The sequence below is a fragment of the Ailuropoda melanoleuca genome, chromosome 1, assembly GCF_002007445.2.
Source record: "Ailuropoda melanoleuca isolate Jingjing chromosome 1, ASM200744v2, whole genome shotgun sequence".
Classification (NCBI taxonomy): domain Eukaryota; kingdom Metazoa; phylum Chordata; class Mammalia; order Carnivora; family Ursidae; genus Ailuropoda; species Ailuropoda melanoleuca.
The window spans coordinates 39,455,779-39,475,131 of record NC_048218.1 but is presented as its reverse complement, the minus strand read 5'-3'; the positions used below and the strand labels follow the sequence as shown (position 1 = coordinate 39,475,131).

Below are 19,353 nucleotides of genomic sequence, written 5' to 3'. Positions count from 1 at the left end.
TTCACATTTTAGGTTGTTTCTACAAAACACCATCTCCAATTTCTTAGAAGTTTTCTTAGAATTTGTGAGACGTATTAATAAATAGAAAAGGTAAGTATTATTATAAGCCCTGAGTACTTTAAGTCCTTCAGCAAAGAGTTTACATTACAAATACGTTGTTTTGTTTTGTTAGAGTTTCAATTTTGATACTTTAATGCCATATGGTGTATTTGTTTATTGCAGGCTTGAATGATGATTGAAGAAATTCAGACAATTAAGTTTAAGACCCATATATGATTATTAAGCCTGGTAAAATACAGAGATCATTGAAATAGACATTTCAACTGAATATGAGTTTTATAAAATTAAACAAATCTTCCAAGTGATCATGAATCAGTTCTCATTACAGGTACTTAAACCAACTAAAGAATCACACAAATTACACTTTTAAGGTTACAGTGTTTAATGTTTATCAAATTAAATTTCTACAACTAACAAAATAACACATGAATTACTAGGACTCAGACCACGTCCTAGGGAATATTTTCTTGGGGATCCCAATTGCACCACAAGCTAAATGACGGCCAATGTTTCCTGTTTGTGTAATTTCTTCACTTCCACCTTTGCTCAAGTTATCTGGTTTTTCGAGGACCACCATTGTGCTGCCAATGACAGAATAGTCCCCTGAGTGTTCAGTCAGAGAATCTTCCTAGACATATTGGACACACCAGCCTTACCAGCAGTCACATTACCCAAGTCTCCAACATGGCTTTCTTGATCCTTTGGCCCGCCTTTTTTTTTTTTTTTTTTTGGATAGAGGATTAAAGTGAGGACCTGCACTGGTATAGCCTTGTGAATTACCTCCTAATTGATGGATGTGGAATCTATGCTTTACTTCAGTCAATCTTGAATTGGTTCCTGATTATCACAAAAGGCCCACTTCTCTTCTGTGCAAAGTGGATGGTGCCCTCCACCCAGCCCTGGCCTTTCAGCATGCACATGGCCTTCACCTCCATGACTTGGGAGGGCAATGGAGGATACCACAGAAGATGCTGACACCACATTTCATGTTGATTTTATTATTACAACAGGTCACAAATATATGTGACCAAAGGCCTGAAACAAGTAAACCAAAAAAGCTTTGTGGAGGAATGGGCTGACCACAGGAAGTGAGGGGCCAAGACTTTGAAAAGCCACACAGATTCCATCCCTCCACTTCTCCTTAATTGTCATTTACTTCACTTTAAGGATTTTCTTTTCATTTTTGGTGTTCTCTTTTCTTTTTCAACAAAATTATGCCTAAGTTGTACCATTCCCAAAGCCACTCTTCAATATTCTTGGCAATTCCACATTGGACAGCAAATCTCAGAATAATTTTAGACATTACATGGAAAATATTCTAGGTTGCATCGCCAGCTATGAAGTGTCGAAAATACAAGTGTCTGTGCAAAGGAAGGATACTCTAAGGTCAAAGAGCCTTTTGGAAGTATTAATAAGATAGATAATAAACAATTCCAGAGTTGGCATTTGCTGAAGAAAGACAATCCATATTTACTAACTTAGAATAATAAACATGAATTTTAAGAGACAGTTAATGGCTTGGACCATGACTCTCTTAAATCCATTGGGTCCTTTGGCTAGCACTAAAAAGAACATTGAACTTCAGCACACCTGAAAAATTCTGAAAATGCCTTGACTCAATTATGATTATAATTTGTTTCTTTCCAGCCCAAGTGAATGATATACATGGAAATAAAATGCAGGATTTTAAAATCCATTTCTGTTACTCATATCCCAATATCACCTTTTATTCCATTTTGGACACCAACGTTTGTATGGTTTCACTTAGATTGTTGGTTGACACAGTAAATGTAAAAAGCAAGAACAAAGAAATGGTAATATTCACCAAAAAGTCCATTTCTCCAAAATGTCAGCACTCCTTTGTCAAGGTTAATAGTTAGGGGAACAAAAGAAAATGTGTTGAAGTTAAATTCTTTTATTCTTTTTTCTCTTTGTAGTCCAGAATCTGAAATACATCTTCTTTCTTTTTCTTTCTTTCCTTTTTTCTTTTTTTTCTTTATGGGGAGGGTCATTATATAATATGTATCATATATTTTTATTTGAAAAAAATTATAGGAGTGATCATTCATAGAATGCTTACTATTTGCCAGGTATCTTCCTGATTTTATTTAATTTTCACTACAATCTCTTTATCAGTACCATTATGAGCTCCATGATACAGAGTGGAAGACCAAGCACCAGATAAAGGAAGTAACTAGCTAGGAATTGGATAAGAACCAAGGTATTTTGGTTTCAGAGGTTGTGCTCCTAATCTCTATGCTTATAAAACAAAACAAACATACAAATTACAGGCTAAGATATCTCAAAAAGACTAAAATTTGCTTTTTTACTATTGTTGATACATAAAATATTTGTCAACACATCAGCAGTCCAACTAAGTTATCTAGGTCTTATATTCAAACATCTACCAAGACATAACTGTGATGCATTACTGGGAGATTTATTTTATTTATTGACTTCCAGGAGTTCATTACTAATTAATAGATACTTTACTTAGCAGAATGTATTCCTGCCTTTTGGAGAGTGAGTAAATAAGGTTTTGGAGATAGCAGTAAGGCCCAGGATATAAAAAACAGGGTAAAAAAATAGTTTATGTCAAGAAATGGAAGAATTAAAATAATTTAAGCTAAGCTTCATCTCCTCAAAGTGCTTTCTAGTGAAACTATTTACCATTAAGAATATACAGCTAAGAAACACTATATAACACTAAGAGTTTTTAGGAAAGCATTTCATAATGTTTCCAAAGCAGTCTGACATTATTCTGTTCATTTGGAAGGATATTTGTGAACATCCCTTCAATTTCTACTTTTTCTTTAAAGCTATTGTATTTTATATTTTTCCTATCCCTTAAAATTAGTACTCTCGTGATCTAATATGCTTTTCTACTTACTTGTCTTTTACTTTTATGTACCTACTCTATACATAAAGAAGCCTGGTTTGAACTGCTCAACGGGTCGTACAGATACCAGCTCATTAAAAACTCTACTGGGCGACAGTCTGTGGACATTTTAGAAATTGTGCCACTTTTCACTTAGAACAGAGAGCTTAAAGCTTGTGAAGATCACCCTGCGGGTTTTCCATCAGAGATCTGACTTACTATAAGAATCTTGGTTGTAAAGTAATGAGTCCAGTTTCTTCTGAGCTTTAATTCACAAGATGTGTAAAAGAGAGACAAAAACCACAGGATATGAGAGTGACAATATGGAATATTTGTGTGTGTGGAGGCATTTTATTGTGTAGAAAAAAGAAAGGAAGGATAGACCAAAATATCTCTCAAGGTCTTTAAGCCTGTATTCAGTTACTTCTTAAAAAAAAAGTAGAAATTCGACTTAAATTACTATTGACACAAGAAACACAGGTTTGGCAGTAAAATAAAAATATCCCTAGCTGAAGGCTATCAAATAAATGAATTAAAATAACAATAACAGTAAAGACTAAGCTGCCCATTTGGAAATGCTCTGAACATGAGCAATAGGCTAATTAAGGTTCAGATAGACGCGGGGCTCTGTGCGTGCATGCGTGTATGCGGACGCGTGTATATGGTGTGAGGTTGAAAGGGTATAGCAATAATTACCAAAAAACTGCGTGACTTGAGAGTCTAAAACTAACAATTAGTACTTCTCTCTGTCATACGTCTTCCACCTGCACAGGATTCTCACCATTTCTCCCATGTTAGGTATTATCAATTATGATGTCTCATATTCATTAGCCTCTCTCCCAATGGTCATAGACGAGCTCAAGACACTGCTTTCCTAAAGGAAACAAAGTAACATCTTCTCATAATCCCCTTCTCCATGCCAAAATGCTGATGTAACTTTTAATTTTTCATCTCCAAAACAATTATGGAAAGGGTATCCTTTCTCCTTTCTCATGCTCATTGATTCAACTTTAACCAATTTAATGGGAACCATTGGGATGAAAGTCAAGACTAATCTTCCAATCCCTAAACTGAAAGGGGCTTTTTCTTCACATTCTTACAGTCTACTTGATCTGTTAAGTGATATTTGGTATTTTCCCCATGCCCTCGTTTAAGAAGCTTTCACAGTGTTGGGACATTTTTTTTTTTTTTTTTTTACTATCTTCTCGAAAATTTCTAACAATATTCTTGAATATTTTACTATTTTTTTACTATCTAACTTCTCCAATAATTCTAAGAATTTTCCTCTTTGCCTCCTAAGTGTAGGGATTAGGGAACAGAGATCATTCATATGAAAAGGTAGTCTAAAAAAAGATTGAATATCTTCCTGAATCCATTGCCTTTGCCATCCAATCCATTTTACATGTGCATTCAATATTAACCTCCTTAATTTTTTTTATCAACATAGCATTACTGAGTTGCATTCAAATTGTTATTCCTAGATCCTTTTACACAAACCTCTTCATCACTCCACAAATCTCAATACCTCAGTCTCACTACCTGCAACCAACTATAGCCAAGGTGATGGTTCATAATGTTTGCTGAGTTGAATGTCATTTCTCAGCTTAAAATCTGTAGTTAGCAAAATTACTGGCAAAATCCATCCCCTTAACTCATCCATAAATAATTTGCTCCCTTTTGACTTCTTCCTCTTTATTTTCCACTACTTCAGTTAGGGCCTTTAGTATAACCTCTATTTCAAGCGTTCTCAGTTGCTCCCTGCACCATGGCTCCACATTTTGTCCATTGCAAGGCCCCTCCCTACTTTAAGTCATAGTTAGCTTCATTCATTAAGCTTCTGTTTACTTCTGAACTTTGATGATCCTAGTTCACACTGAAGCCCTTTCTCAAACTTCTTTGGCTCTATCATCTATCTATCTATCTATCTATCTATCTATCTATCCATCATCTATCTATCATCTATCTATCTATCTATCATCTATCTATCTATCTATCTATCCATCATCTATCTATCATCTATCTATCTATCTATCTATCTATCTATCTATCTATCTATCATCTATCTATCTATCATCTATCTATCATCCATCTATCTATCATCTATCTATCTATCTATCTATCTATCTATCTATCTATCTATCTATCATCTATCTATCTATCCATCTATCTTAGCCATATAGATGATGATCCAGAGGAGGATTTAGTGTAGCTAGGTTATTTTTTTTTTTTGAGATTTTATTTATTTAATGAGAAAGAGAGAGGAGAGAGAGAGGAGTAGAGGAAGAGGAACGAGCAGACTGCTGAGCACAAGCCCAGCACGGGACTCAATCCCATGACCCTGTGATCACGACCCTGAGATCATGACCTTAGTCGAAATCAAGAGTCGGTCACTGGTCCTTAACCGACTGAGCCACCCAGGCACCCCTAGTGTAGCTAGGTTTAAATAATCTTAGGTACAATATAAGCATAGAGAAGAGAATTTGAAACAATCTATGTATCAGGAAAATTGAAATTCATCAAGCTTCCTGACACCCAGTAAAATGTAGTCACTTATACCAATATCATATGTTAATATAAAATTTAATGTCAAATTACTATTCCTTTAAATTTGAAGTTACAAATATAGGCCTAATATTTTGAAATGTGAGAGGAACAAATAACTATTTAATATGAGAATCTTTCAATTTTGAGGCTTTTTTCTTCATTCCTAACCAAAGAAGTCCTGAAAGGTACTTCATCTAGCAGGGGTTATGTCAAATTCAAAAGGACCAATTTCACAGTTGGCAAGTATCACCTGACAAGTTGTGGAAGGCACAGATTTCTACTCTCAGCTTTCAGCCTAGCCAAACCACAGCATAGTCAGGACCAAACAGATTCAAATCCACAGGGCTTTTTTGAGGATTACTCAAAATTTGCTATGAATGAACGGCTAGACTGAGCTTAGGTGAACTGACCTGGAAAGGCCAGGGAGTCTGATAATCTATCAGACCTGAGTTTTATAACATTAATTTTACTGCCATTATACAGCCCATATCTTTGTTTCCCAAAGGTCTAACCCAAAATTCAACTATAATTTGTCATTCAGAACTTTATATGGTCACTAAGTACTTTCTGGGATACTTTGTTAAGATGGCTGAAATAGGAAAATTAAATTTTCTGAAAGCCAGTGCTAACATGAATTCTATCGTAACCACAAATATTCACAATGTCATCTAACAACCCCAACTTTTGCTTTCATGATAATTTCAATAGAGTTCATTGTTGTGAGGTGACTTAAATTCTCTGCCTAGAATTTAACAGGAAGGATAAAACCAAAATAATAGAGTAACTAAGAAAAATAGATTTGAATACTTCAGTTAGAATTTTGACTTCACCATTTTCAAGCGCTATAACCTTAAACAGATCACTTAACCTCTTTGTGCCTCAGGTTTTCACCTGTATAACAAGGACCAAAACACTAACTGTTTCACACTATGATTATTGAGATTAATCACTATTAAATGTAGAATGCTTAGAACATTGCCTAAAGCAGAGGAAGCACAAAAAGAACACTGAGGATGATGATGGTGATGATGATGGTGATGACGGTGAGGGTGATGGCAAGGACCAGGACTACTCCACAGCTACATCTGCCAAGGTGTATCAGCTGATTCTATCGATGATAATTGCACATGATTGTGGTCACTTATTTTTGCATCCACGTGTCCCCTTTTAGGAAATGCAACTCTCCATTAAAATGACTTTTGTTCTACTTGATATTTGACTTGGTGTGTTGTTAATTGGCTAGAATAATAAAAGAAAAATAAAAGGAAGTTGCTTTCACAAAGATTTATTCTTTGCACTGTAAAACAGAGCGGACGAATCTGATACGATGCATATTGTGAGAAGGGACGCAAAGCCAGGCAAGCAGTGATCTGAAGTGGGAGCAGCCCACGAGTTGATATGGTCAGCATGGAAAATGGTACAAACACGAGCGTCAGAAAAGACACGTTACAGTTTTCCATCTAACAGTCAAGAACCCAAAATATATAGTAAAATCAGTGAATTTTAAAGGTTAACAAGATATTAAAGAATAAGTTTCAGAGGCGTGAAGTGACCCATTCACGTTACACAAGAAAGTAATAACACTGAGGAATTTTTATCTATGATTTTCTAAATATCAACCTAATATTCTATCCTCTATCTTACATGGCATGTTCAAAAAGGAACTTTCAGTAGTTCCTTACTATAAATGTATTTACAAATGTTCACAGAATAAAACTAAAGTTACAACATGTCAATTCTGTCCTCTGTTAACAGATGGTATAATTTGTCATGCAGAGTGATACTTTTCTTAGCCTTTACTTTTTCCTTTATTTTTTTTAAAGATTTTATTTATTAATCTAAAAGAGAGAGAGAGAGCACAAGCAGGGAGAGGGTCAGAGGGACAAGCAGGCTCCCTGCTGGGTGCAGAGCCCAATGCAGGGCTTGATCCCAGGACCCTGAGATCATGACCTGAGCCGAAGTTAGACCCTTAACCAACTGAGCCACCCAAGCTCCCCTACTTTTTCCTTTAAACTGTAGCAATTTTCATGTCCTGTGCTAAACAGCTAATCATGTTGAAAAGTATAAAATCAGAGAGGGCTAAAACAGATATTCAGAATGGGAAGATGATTATAACAGTAATTTAAAAAAAGGTAACAAAACAAGAAAAAGCTGTGAGGAAATGGGAAGTATTGCAAGTGTATATGGGATAATTCTTTAACTAAAAATGATTCCTAGTGCAAAAGAGAAGCATGCTCCATATAAAAATTGCTAAGTGAAGTAGTTTTAAATACAAATAACATTTTTAAAAAGTAATTCTTAAAACGAATTATATTTTAATCACATGACCAGATAAGATAACATTGAAGTAAGATCCTCATTCACCTAATGACACTTCTGGAAACATTCCCATTTATAAATTCATCAAATATTAATTAGCAGTAATTATGTTCCATGAACTTTCAACATGCTTAAGATTCATCGGTAAACAAAACCGATAACCCTGCCCTCTTGGAGGTTCCATTGTAGTGTGCACTGAACAGTGGGGAAGGAGAGGGGAGAGAGGGAAAGGAAATAGAACATAAATTAGGAATATAATAAATAAATATATTATGTTTTCTGTTAGATACATTGGTAATTAAAATGCAAAAATAAAAAATAAGCTATGACATTAAGAAAGTAGTGTGTGAGGAGAATGTTTTAAATAGAGCCGTCAGATTGTAATGGATTTGAGCAAACACTAACTTGGGCTAAAGGCATTTATCATGTAGATACCGAAAAAGACTGTTCCCTGGACTAATAAACAGCAGAACAAAGACCCTAGAATGAGGATATAGGTCAGGAACTTTAAGATGTCCAGTGTACCCAGAGTGGTGGAANGTAAAGGCATTTATCATGTAGATACCGAAAAAGACTGTTCCCTGGACTAATAAACAGCCAGAACAAAGACCCTAGAATGAGGATATAGGTCAGGAACTTTAAGATGTCCAGTGTACCCAGAGTGGTGGAACTGATAGGGAGAGTCATAAAAGATGAGCCACCAAAGCCAAATTATGTGTGGGATTCAAAGTCAGTATAAGGATTTTCACTTCTATCCTGAATAAATAGGGGATCCATGGAGGATATGGGACAGAGGAGAAAATGAATTGGCTAACTTAGAAAACTATCATAGGTCTGTGTTGAGAAGAGATAGGGAAGGGTAAGAGGGGTTAACACTGAAGCTCAGTAATCCAGCTCGTACTGGACTAGATAGAAAGTGGGGAGTTTGTTGCTAAAAGGCTAAGTCTGATAAGGTGATGGTGATGAAAATTTTATCAAAAGCTGCAGCTTGTTCTAAAGATCCAAGGACCTTTAAATTTACATCCAACTGAGTAGTAGCAAAGCAAGGACTAGGGATGCTACCTGAACTAAAAGTTCTCTTAGTTATGGGTTTCAACAGATTGTCAATGTAGAAGAAAACAACCTAAAGATTCATTGGTTTGAAAGTCAACCCAGAAAAAAACAAAACAAAACCAGGTCTGGATCAGCTCTTATTTGGTCAAACACATAAAGAGATAACAACTTTAAACTCCCTTTGGTGGGGCGCCTGGGTGGCTCAGTTGCTTGAGCACTTGCCTTTGGCTTAGATCATGATCCCAGGGTCCTGGGACTGAGCCCTGCATTGGGCTCTCTGCTCAGTGGGGAGTCTCCTCCCTCTGCCTCTGCCACTCTCTGTCTCTCAGTCTTTCATGAATATATAAATAAAATCTTAAAAAAAATTTAAAAAAACCCTCCCTTTGATAACCTTGGACATAAAAGCACAATGATACACAAAAGGCTATCTGAACTATTTGTGAGTGGTGAAAGTTTTCTGTACTAAACTTTTTGTTTTTCTTCCTGGTGTAAGAAGTCCATTTTTTTCATACCATAAAAGAAAATTGTTTTATTTTTAGCATCCTGAATATATTATAGAGACAAATAAAAACAACATGAGATGCTTATTCGTTTGAAATGTTCCCAAATAATCCATCTCTCAAGTATCATTTCCAACGTGGACTAACTTGTCTCCTGCATATTTCTGTATAAGGAACTGATATGTAAAGACATACGTAGAGGAGTAATAAAGATGTATGACAACCAATTCCAATGTTATAAACTATCCCCTCCTTCTCTGTTTCCTACCCTCACTTGTTTTCTTCCTTTCACCATCTTTTCTTCCTTCCTTTCCCTCTCTTACTTTCTTCCTTCCCTTTTTTCCAGATATTTAGATTTACATTTTAAGATCATCTTTTTGAACTAAAGAGAAAATGTTTTTTAAAAATGGTACTGGGAAGAAGCTTTTGAAGATAACAGTGAACGGAAGACAGAAAAGAGCACTTAGAACACTTACAAGTAGAAAAAGAGAGAGGATGTATGGAGGGCAAACATCAATCAAAATCGTTTTAAAAGTCAAGAAATATAGTTTGAACAAAGGAAGGAGAAAAGAATAAGATCAAAGAATACTTGACACAATCCTGTCATGAATATTGTTATTGGACCAAACGATATTGCAGTTTTTCAAATTCTAATGTCATTTAGAACACAAGCGATACCAGAACAACAGCAGTGAACTAAAGTTCAGGAGAATGTTAGCAAGCAGGGAACCACTATGATTCTAAATTCAGAGAGCATACAGACATTTCGAAAATTTTTAGATATCTTAAAACATGTGGGGATGAGGATATTAGAAAAATAAGCAGCCATGATATACACACGAAATGAATACCATATGGTATTCTTCATTCACATACAATATCTTTCACCACTTTGCTCCTGACTGCAATCCTCTAATCACTCCCACCTACTCAGGTCCTTATTCTCAACTTGTACTGAGTTAGCATAGAGTCAAACTCCTCAAATGGATATGAAATAAAAGGCTTTTGTACCTCCCACAAAGCAAGTTAAACATTAGAATCCTTTTTGTTCCATTATATCAACTAGAATAGATATAAAGAGAGGCTGTTATATAGCAGATAAAACGATTATCAATAGGCGGCAAAGGAACTGTAAGTAGGAAAAATCGTGTTATATTACAATATGAATATGATTGACTTTAGAATATGGACTAAATAGATTGTTATTCTAATTACAGGTGACAAGACTTTTGGGATTTTATTGATTGGACAATAAACCGAAAAAGCTGGTGCTATGCCATCCCCTAACATGAAATTTAAAATAATTGTTTTATTTGTTTACTTAATTGTCCAGACAAGATTCTTTCATCAGTGTAAGTAATTACATTTTTTTTCTAAAGTGGTGAGGCAATCAGAGTTTTCTTTTCTTTACTGACTTGAATACACCCAAAGTTAAAAAGATCAATATTCACAAAACATACACACCACATTTTGTTTTAGTCCCCTGTATCCCTGATAATGTTTCCTAAGCTTCACACCCTTACTCTGACAGAGCTTATAAACACCAATATAATATCCTAGACTAACATTCCAGGGTCTGTTCTGTTGTGTTGAGCTTCTTAGAAAATAAAAAAAAAAAAATTAGAATATATCCCTGTTCATAGAAATTTGTGGAAAAGCTCATGATTTCAACTGTAAATAAGTATCCTTTGGTATTTTGTACTTAACTCTGAATTTACACAACTTATATTTACTATAATACATTAGGATTCAGAGGACTGAAATTATTCTTTGAATATAGTTGCTGAATCCATAACAAACACCCACAAGCATGGGGAGATGCAAATATTTAAATATGTAAATCAAGGTATCATGTGACTCAGTTTAATTAATAGGAAACCCAATTTATAACTGAAACTGACATTTATTAATCCCTTGTGTGTGGTAATATGCTAGTCTCTGTTCAAAGTAAGCTTAGTAAAATCTCTTTTTAAGACCAAATATATATTTTATTACTAAAAGTGACATTATCAACTGTTTCTATCAAAAATATCCACAAAATGTCATTCCAAATAATTGTGGCAGCTTGAAAGTGGACAATTGAGAAGGTTTCATATTTATCCCACAATGCAGCTGAAACTCAAAATATTTTTGAGAACTCTCTTTTGACGTTGCCACAAGAGACATTTTATAAGCCACAAGAGAAAATCTTCCTCAGTGCTTTAAATCCATCACTCATTTTCTTCTACTCTCTTCTTTTCATCCCTAAATGGCCTTTCTTATTTGGTAATTCATTTTAGCCACCAGGTTTGACTCTGGATAATTCTTAACAACTATGAAAATTCAGCTTAGGGAAGTTCAATTCACCTTAGAGGGGAAAAATCAAAATGGGTTGCTATTGCATTTATTTAAAGAATAGGTCATAGGTTCTGAAGGTATGATTTGATACCTTCATAGAAACACCAGACACATGACTTTATAAACAGGTCTCACAAACAATGTAACTTAAAAAAGAAGGAGAAGCAAGAGATACTCAGAAGTCTCTGGAGAATAGGTATGACAATATGGTAAGAAGATAGAGGCTGCACATTTTGAGAGGTTTTACTTTTAAGAAATTGGCTTCACCACACAGGATTTCCTTTATTAAAATAAATAGCAGACACTATATTGATTCAAGTATATCTTAGTACAGAACAGTGTGACATTGTGGTTAAAAACTTGAACTCTGATGTCAGACAGAACGTTGAAATCTGGCTCCAAAGCTTATTACCTGAGTGGCACTGGGCAAATTTCAGACAATGGAGATAATTGTTGAAAGTATTAAATGAGATCATCTAAATAAAGCTGTTTAGCATGGTGTCTGGAAACATGTATGTATTAAGTAATTCAGTCCTACCATTTTCCCTCTGCTTCTTAGCTTGTGCCTGTGTGTGCAGTTTTGTTACTACGTCAAACTTTACATAGATTGATGATGCTAAATGGGTTTCAAGGGTAGTTTATATTGATGTTAACTCTACAGCTTCTATTACAGAAAAAGAAATCAGTTGGAGTAAGTACTACCTTCCTGATAGGGGAAAAAAAAATATATATATATATACATATATATATATATATTCCAACAGGGAAAGACAAGACATTTTGGTTTTGAGACTTTAATGGTTCCTTGTCAATTAGAAGATTTACTGAGTCACTACATAATAAACAAAATGAAGTAATCACAATTACCCAAGACATAAATCTATTGTGGTTCAAGTCCTGGTAAACACTAGCACTAATGTTTTAAATTCTTTCTTTCTTTGGCTTAGGGGTAAGCATAATGTGACAACAAAAATAAAATAATCTTATGTCCAAAAGAAAAATTGATATAGGAACATGCATTTATACTGTAATACTATCTCAGATTGTAGGTAGGCAAAACCATGAGAGTAATTGCTACTTAGTGCCTTCAAAATTGTTATTTAAAGCTCGATAGTGTACAAATCAATTATATTTTCCTGTTTGATATATAGTGTTAGACAAACTCCTGTCCAACATGTTTTCTTTAAAACTCTGCCTATATCATTTTAATGGTAATTATCTATAGGAAACTGGGCTCTGGAGCTGGATATATTGAGATTCAAATCCTGACCCCACCACTTCTTGCTGTCACCTTAAGCAAAAGACTCAGATCAATATCCTCATTCGTAAATTGCAGATGATCATAAAAGCTTCTAACAGCTGTGATGATTGAATGAGATAGTCCACGTACAGACTTTTGCAAAGTGTTTGCACATATTGCACATTTAATAAATATTTCTATTTATTATTATTTTATTATGTTATCACTACTTTTCTTTGGTTCATTTTAGTTTTAGATTTCTAGACTAAGCTCTCCTGGTGTTCCATTTTCTGTTGATAGTTTCATTACGCTCTTTTATCTAAATGTCGGTCATCTTAGAAATTCCCTCTTCTCTCTTTCCCGCATACAACCATCAATCACTGACTACTGCCAATTTATACCATGTAATCCCTTTTTTGTCTTTTCTTTTCATCCACATAACCAATGTATTAATTCAGTTTAGTTAAGTATAATAATTTTCTTAATATTCTCCCTAATATTTGTTTCCCTGTCGCTTCATCCTGATTATTCTTGCTCAAAATGGGTTTCAGCATCCTAATACAAACTTATTCCACAATTTTAATGGTTTACTGCTGCCTTTTGTAAAATGATAAACTTGAAGTTTCTAAGATCTAGAATTTACATACTTCTTCAACATATTACCATCTTTTATTGCCCTCTTACTTAAAATCATCTCTTCTTTGATCATTTTGCACAGCCTACTTCTAAAATGTAGTATTTATCTTCATGGAAAGACTTTCTCCAAATGAATATATTAGCCTCGGACAATTTACCAACACTATATTTTGTCTATATAGGGGTCTCTAAATGTATAATCCTCAGTAAATTCTTATAAGGTTGAACTTCTGTGTTTACAAACCAGTTAGTGGTTAAGTATATGTTGTTTTTATCTGTTCTGTAATATTTAATTGACCTGTGTCCCATACTTTTTGCTCATTTTAAGAACCTGTAGCACACTGGGATGCCTGAGTGGCTCAGTTGGTTAAGCATCTGCCTTCAGCTCAGGTCGTGATCCCAGGGTCCTGAGATCAAGCCCTGCATCAGGCTCCCTGCTCAGCGAGGAGTCTGCTTCTCCCTCAGCCTGCCGCTCCCCTCTCTTCTCTCTCTCGCTCTCCCCCCCCCTTTTGCTCTGAACAACAACAAAAAAAAACCCTTCAAAAAAATAAAATAACACAGAGAGCTGATAGTTAAAAAAAAGAATCTGCAGCACATATTACTTTATAGGATTGTATGCCTTTCTCAGCACCTCTGATATATAGTCTTAAAACACAAACAAATATTTTAAGAGAATTAATACATAACAAAACTCAATCCTTGATTCCTGACCAAGATAGAATAACAGGGACTAGATCTACCATATTATAAGGAAAGACAAAAACAAGAGACAAACAAACAAAAATATATAATAGAGCCATTTTTATGTCACTGAATATCAGGCAACAAAAACAGTGATCCTTAAGAAAAGGGAAATGGCTAAGATGAGTACTGCAACATAACAGCTTCCTGACTTTAGATTCCCCAGGTGGCAACATAAGGAGAAGGAACCAGGGCAGAGCTCAGAAAACCCCTGATTTCAGGAGGTGAAGCTGAAATTCCAGGGAAACCAAACTAACAAGAGTTCTCAGGAAAGAATACCAGAGAGGAGAGAACTGCAAAGAGAGAGAAAAAGGTCATCTGTGAAAGATCCCCTCCTTCAGGTTTCAGCAGAGTCTTGATCAGTCCATGAGTGAGAAAGCCTCTTAAATCCAGGGAAAGAACTACCCAAAAGTATTGGAGGCATCATGTTTGGTGTTCACACAAGGCTGGGAAAAATGCTTGTTCCCACCAGCCAAACTGGAAAACATCAAGATTCATGGAGTATTAGGTAGAGTACATGGAACTGTCTTATTTCAATAGTGAGGAATACCCAACTCTTGGTTTAACAGTGCTGTGATTCCACAGAAAAGATCTTAAAAGCAAAATTCACAAGGACCAAACTGCTTCCCAATGATGTAACTGTGCCCCATAAAAAAAAAAAAAGCTCAAGAATATTTATAGGAATATAGAAATACCTAGCATCCAAGAAGGTGAAAGTCACAATGATTAGCATTCAAAAAAAAAATTACAAGGCATGTAAAAAATACAACTCATAATGAAGAGGAAAATCAGTCAATCAGTCAATCAGCATCAACCCATAACTGTCACAGAACTTAAAATTAGTAGGCATGAACATTAGAAGTGTTATTAAAACTATATTCCATACATTCAAAAGGTTAAATACATAATGGGAGATATAAAAAGGATCCAAATAAACTTCTAAAGATAAAAATTACAACATTTGATGGGGTGCCTGGATGGCTCAATCTGTAGAGCACGTGACTCCCAATCTCAGGGTTGTGAGTTCAAACCCCATGTTGGGTGTAGAAATTACTTAAAAAAATTACAACATCTAATATAAAAAATACACTGAATTGGATTGGTTCAGATCAGATGCTTCAATGAGGAAGATTCATGAGCTTGAAGGCATAGCAATAGAAACTACCCAAAATAAAGAATACAAAGAAAAACAAAAAGTGAAGAGCTTTACTGAATCCCAGAGCTATTTCAATTTGCCTAATGTATGTGTTACTGGAGTTCTCAATGGGGGTGGGAATATCGAAAAAAATAAAAACTGAAATTTTTCCACATTTGATGAAAACTAAAAACCCACAGATCTAAGATCAATAAATCCCACTCACAAAAAAAAAAAGAAAAGTCTACCAAGGTACATCATAAACTGTTCCAAATCACTAATGGAGCCAAACTGAAAAGCAACCATAAAAAAGTGACACCTCACATAAAAAGAAATAAATATCACAACAGATTTCTCATCTTGGAACGGTGAGAATGGAACACATCTTTAAAGTTCTACAAGAAAAATGTGTCAACTTAGAAGTTGATTCCACTGAAAGTATCTTCCAAAAAAGAAGGTAGATAAATTTCTCAGACAACCAAAATTGAGGGATTTATCACCAGTGGACTTAAATTATAAGAAATGTTGATGGAAGTCTTTAGGAAGTAAGAAAATAATACTAGGTTATAGCTTCACATAAAGAACTAAAAACAACAGCATTAGTAACTTCACTGTTGGTTATATAAGAGTTGTAAATATTTTAATCTTTTGAAAATATATAATGGATTTTTAAACTAAAATATTAACAATATAATTAGATTTACAGCACATGTGTAAAGGTAAAGATGTTTGAAAGCAACAACTTAAAAGTCTAGGAGGGAAGAAATGGAAGTATACTAGTACAAGATTATCAAACTATATATGAAATGGCGTATCATTTAAAGATTGACTATGATGGGGGCACCTGGGTGGCTCAGTCAGCTGAGTATCCAACTCTTGATTTTGGCTCAGGTCCTGAGATCAAGATCTGTGTCAGGCTCTGTGGTCAGCAGGGAATCTGCTTGAGACTCTCTCTCCCTCTGCCTCTCCCTCCCTCCTTCAAATAAATAAATAAATCTTTAAAAAAATAAAAATAAATAAAAGTGGACTGTGATAAGCTAAAATATATATATAATAAACCCTAAAAATACTGTAATAACAAAACAAAGAGTTAGAATTTGATTAACTAAAAAAAGAAATAAAATAGAATCTTAAAAATATACTTGATTAATCCAAAAGAAGAAGGAAAGAACAGAAAGAGGAACATAAAACAAATAGCAAGGTAATGACTTAAACCTAACTATCAATAATCATATTAGGTGAGAATAGTCTAAACAACCCAATTAAAAGGCAGATATTGTCAACTTAGATTTACTTATTTATTTTAATTTATTTTTTAAAAGATTTATTTATTTATTTATTTGAGAGAGAGCCAGAGCAGGATGGGGGGGAAGGGAGGGGCAGAGGGAGAGGGAGACAAGAAGACTCCCCACTGAGCACGGAGCCTGACTCAGGACTTGATCCGTACCCTGAGGTCATGACCTGAGCTGAAATCAAGAGTCAGCTACTTAACCGAATGAGCCACGCAGGTGCCCCTCAAGTTAGATTTAAAAGCAATGCTAAACTATATGCTGCTTAAAAGAAACATATTTTAAATATAGACACACATGCGTTAAAAGTAAAAGATGGAAAAGATATAACTTTCTAAAACTAGAAAAAAGGAAGCTGAATGATTTATATTAAATCAGACAAATGAGATTTCAGAATAGAAAATATGACAGGACAGGGGCCCCTGGGCAGTGCAGTCAGTTAAACGACTGATTCTTGGTTTTCGGCTCAGATCACGATCTCAGGGTTGTTAGATCAGGCCCTGCATCACACTCAGTGTGGGGTCTACTTGAGATTCTCGCTCCCTCTCTGTCTGCCCTCCCACTCATACTCTCTCTCTCTCAAATAAATAAGCAAACCCTAAAAAAATATATATTGACAGAATAAAATTCATCTCAAAGGGATAAAGGTGTGAATTAGTCAAGATAACATAACAATCATACATGCTTATGCACTTGAAAACCAAGTTCCATGAAGAAAAAAAAAGGAGAGAACTACCAGGAAAAACAGGCAAATACAAATTAATAGGTGGAGATTTCAATACCTTTCTCAATAACTGATAGAGCAAGTTTGGAGAAAATCAGTAAAGATAGAAAAGACTTGGCCAACATAGTCAACTAACTTGAACTAGATGGCATTAATAGAACACTTCACTCAGCAAGAGCATAATACATACTTTCCTTATGGTCACACAGAACATTATAAAGGTAGATTATGTTTTGGGCCATAAAACAAGTCTGAGTAAATTTTAAATAATTCAAGTGACACAAATTCTGTTTTGAGACCAAACTGAATTAAACTTATATTCAATAGCTATAGAAAGACTTCTGAACAAAATTCCCAAATACTGGAAATAAAATAATACACTGAAATAAAACACAGCTCAAAGAGGACAAAAAAATGTAAATTAAAAAGCATTTTAAACTGAATGAAAATGAAAATACCACATATTAGATCCGGACAGTGCCAATAAAGCAGTACTTAGGGGTAATGTATAACATTAAGTATCTATATTAAAAAAGAAAAGTTTCAAAATCAATGGCCTCAGCTTGCACCATGAAAATAAAACAAACATGAAGAAGAAGGAGAAGGAAAAGGAGAATGAGAAGGAGAAGGAGAAGAAAAAGAAGGAGGAGAAGGAAGAGGGGGACGAGGAGGAGAGGAAGAAGAAAAAGAAGGGTAGTAGATTAAAAATAAGCTGAAGAAAGAAAATATTTAAGACATAACATAAATTGATGAAATAGAATACAAAAAATGTGGAGTATCAGTGGAATCAAAAGATATGTCTTTGAGAAGATCAGTAAAATTAAAAACTTCTAACCATAATGGTGAGGGAACAAAGGAAAAATCACCAGCTACATATATCAGGAATAAGAGAAATGGCATTACTACAGGCAATATAGCATAGGAGTAGTAAGGATAAGTGCATACTGTGAAAAATTTTATTCCAATACATCTGACAACTTAAATGAAATGAAAAAATTCCCTGAGAGTTAAAGTGCATTCAAAAAGAAGAAATAAACTAAATGGTCATATAGCTATGAAATAATTTAAATTTGAAAGGACAAAGTTGGAGAACTAACACTAATGATTTCAAGACTTAATTCAAGATCTTGTATTGTTGGTGTTAAAACAGACAAATAGGTCAATAGAGCAGAAAAGAGTCCAGTAATAGATTCACACATAACTGACAGATGATTCTTTAGAAAGATACAAAGGAATTAGTGGAGAAAGTACAGTTCTTTCAACAAATGGTGCTGAAGCAATTCAACAGCCATTTGTAAAAGATGAACTTTGATCCAAAATTTTTATCGCATTCAAAAATCAATTAATATGAATCTTAGTCTTACTAAAAAAAAAAAAAAAAGCAAAAACAAAACCATAAAACTTATAGAAGAAAACATAGGAGAAAATCGTTGTGACCTGTGTCAGGAAACTAGTTGGCAGTCTATAGCCCACAGGTCAAATTCAATCCCCCATGTATGTTTCTACAATGTGTGAGCTAGGTTTATTTTTTTTACATATTTCAATGATTGAGAAAATGTTTAAAAGAACACTATTTCATAACACATAAAATATGTGAAATTCAAATTTCAATAAATAATCACTGGAACATAACCACATTCATTCATTTATACTTTTTTTGTGCATCAGCTTTCACACTACGAGCAAAAAAATGGTTAGTGAGATAGAGGCTAATATGGACAAAAAGCCTAAATTGTTTATACCTGGCCCTTTAAGAAAAAAAAAAAAACCTGCTAACTCTGACAATAGGGAAAGATTCTTTAGATATGACAGCAAAAGCACAGTCAATAAAATAATAAATTGACAAATTGGATTTCGTCAAAATTCAAAATTCACCTTTAAAATTCAAAAGACACTA

At 34.5% G+C, this 19,353-nt stretch overlaps 1 protein-coding gene and 1 pseudogene across 2 annotated transcripts in view; both read right to left on the bottom strand.

The window, feature by feature from the left end:
- EPHA3 (EPH receptor A3) overlaps positions 1 to 19,353 on the bottom strand; it is a 353,983-nt gene that overhangs the window by 156,142 nt on the left and 178,488 nt on the right. The gene's annotated exons all lie outside the window — the stretch shown is intronic.
- Positions 273 to 995, bottom strand: LOC105241685 (annotated as a pseudogene).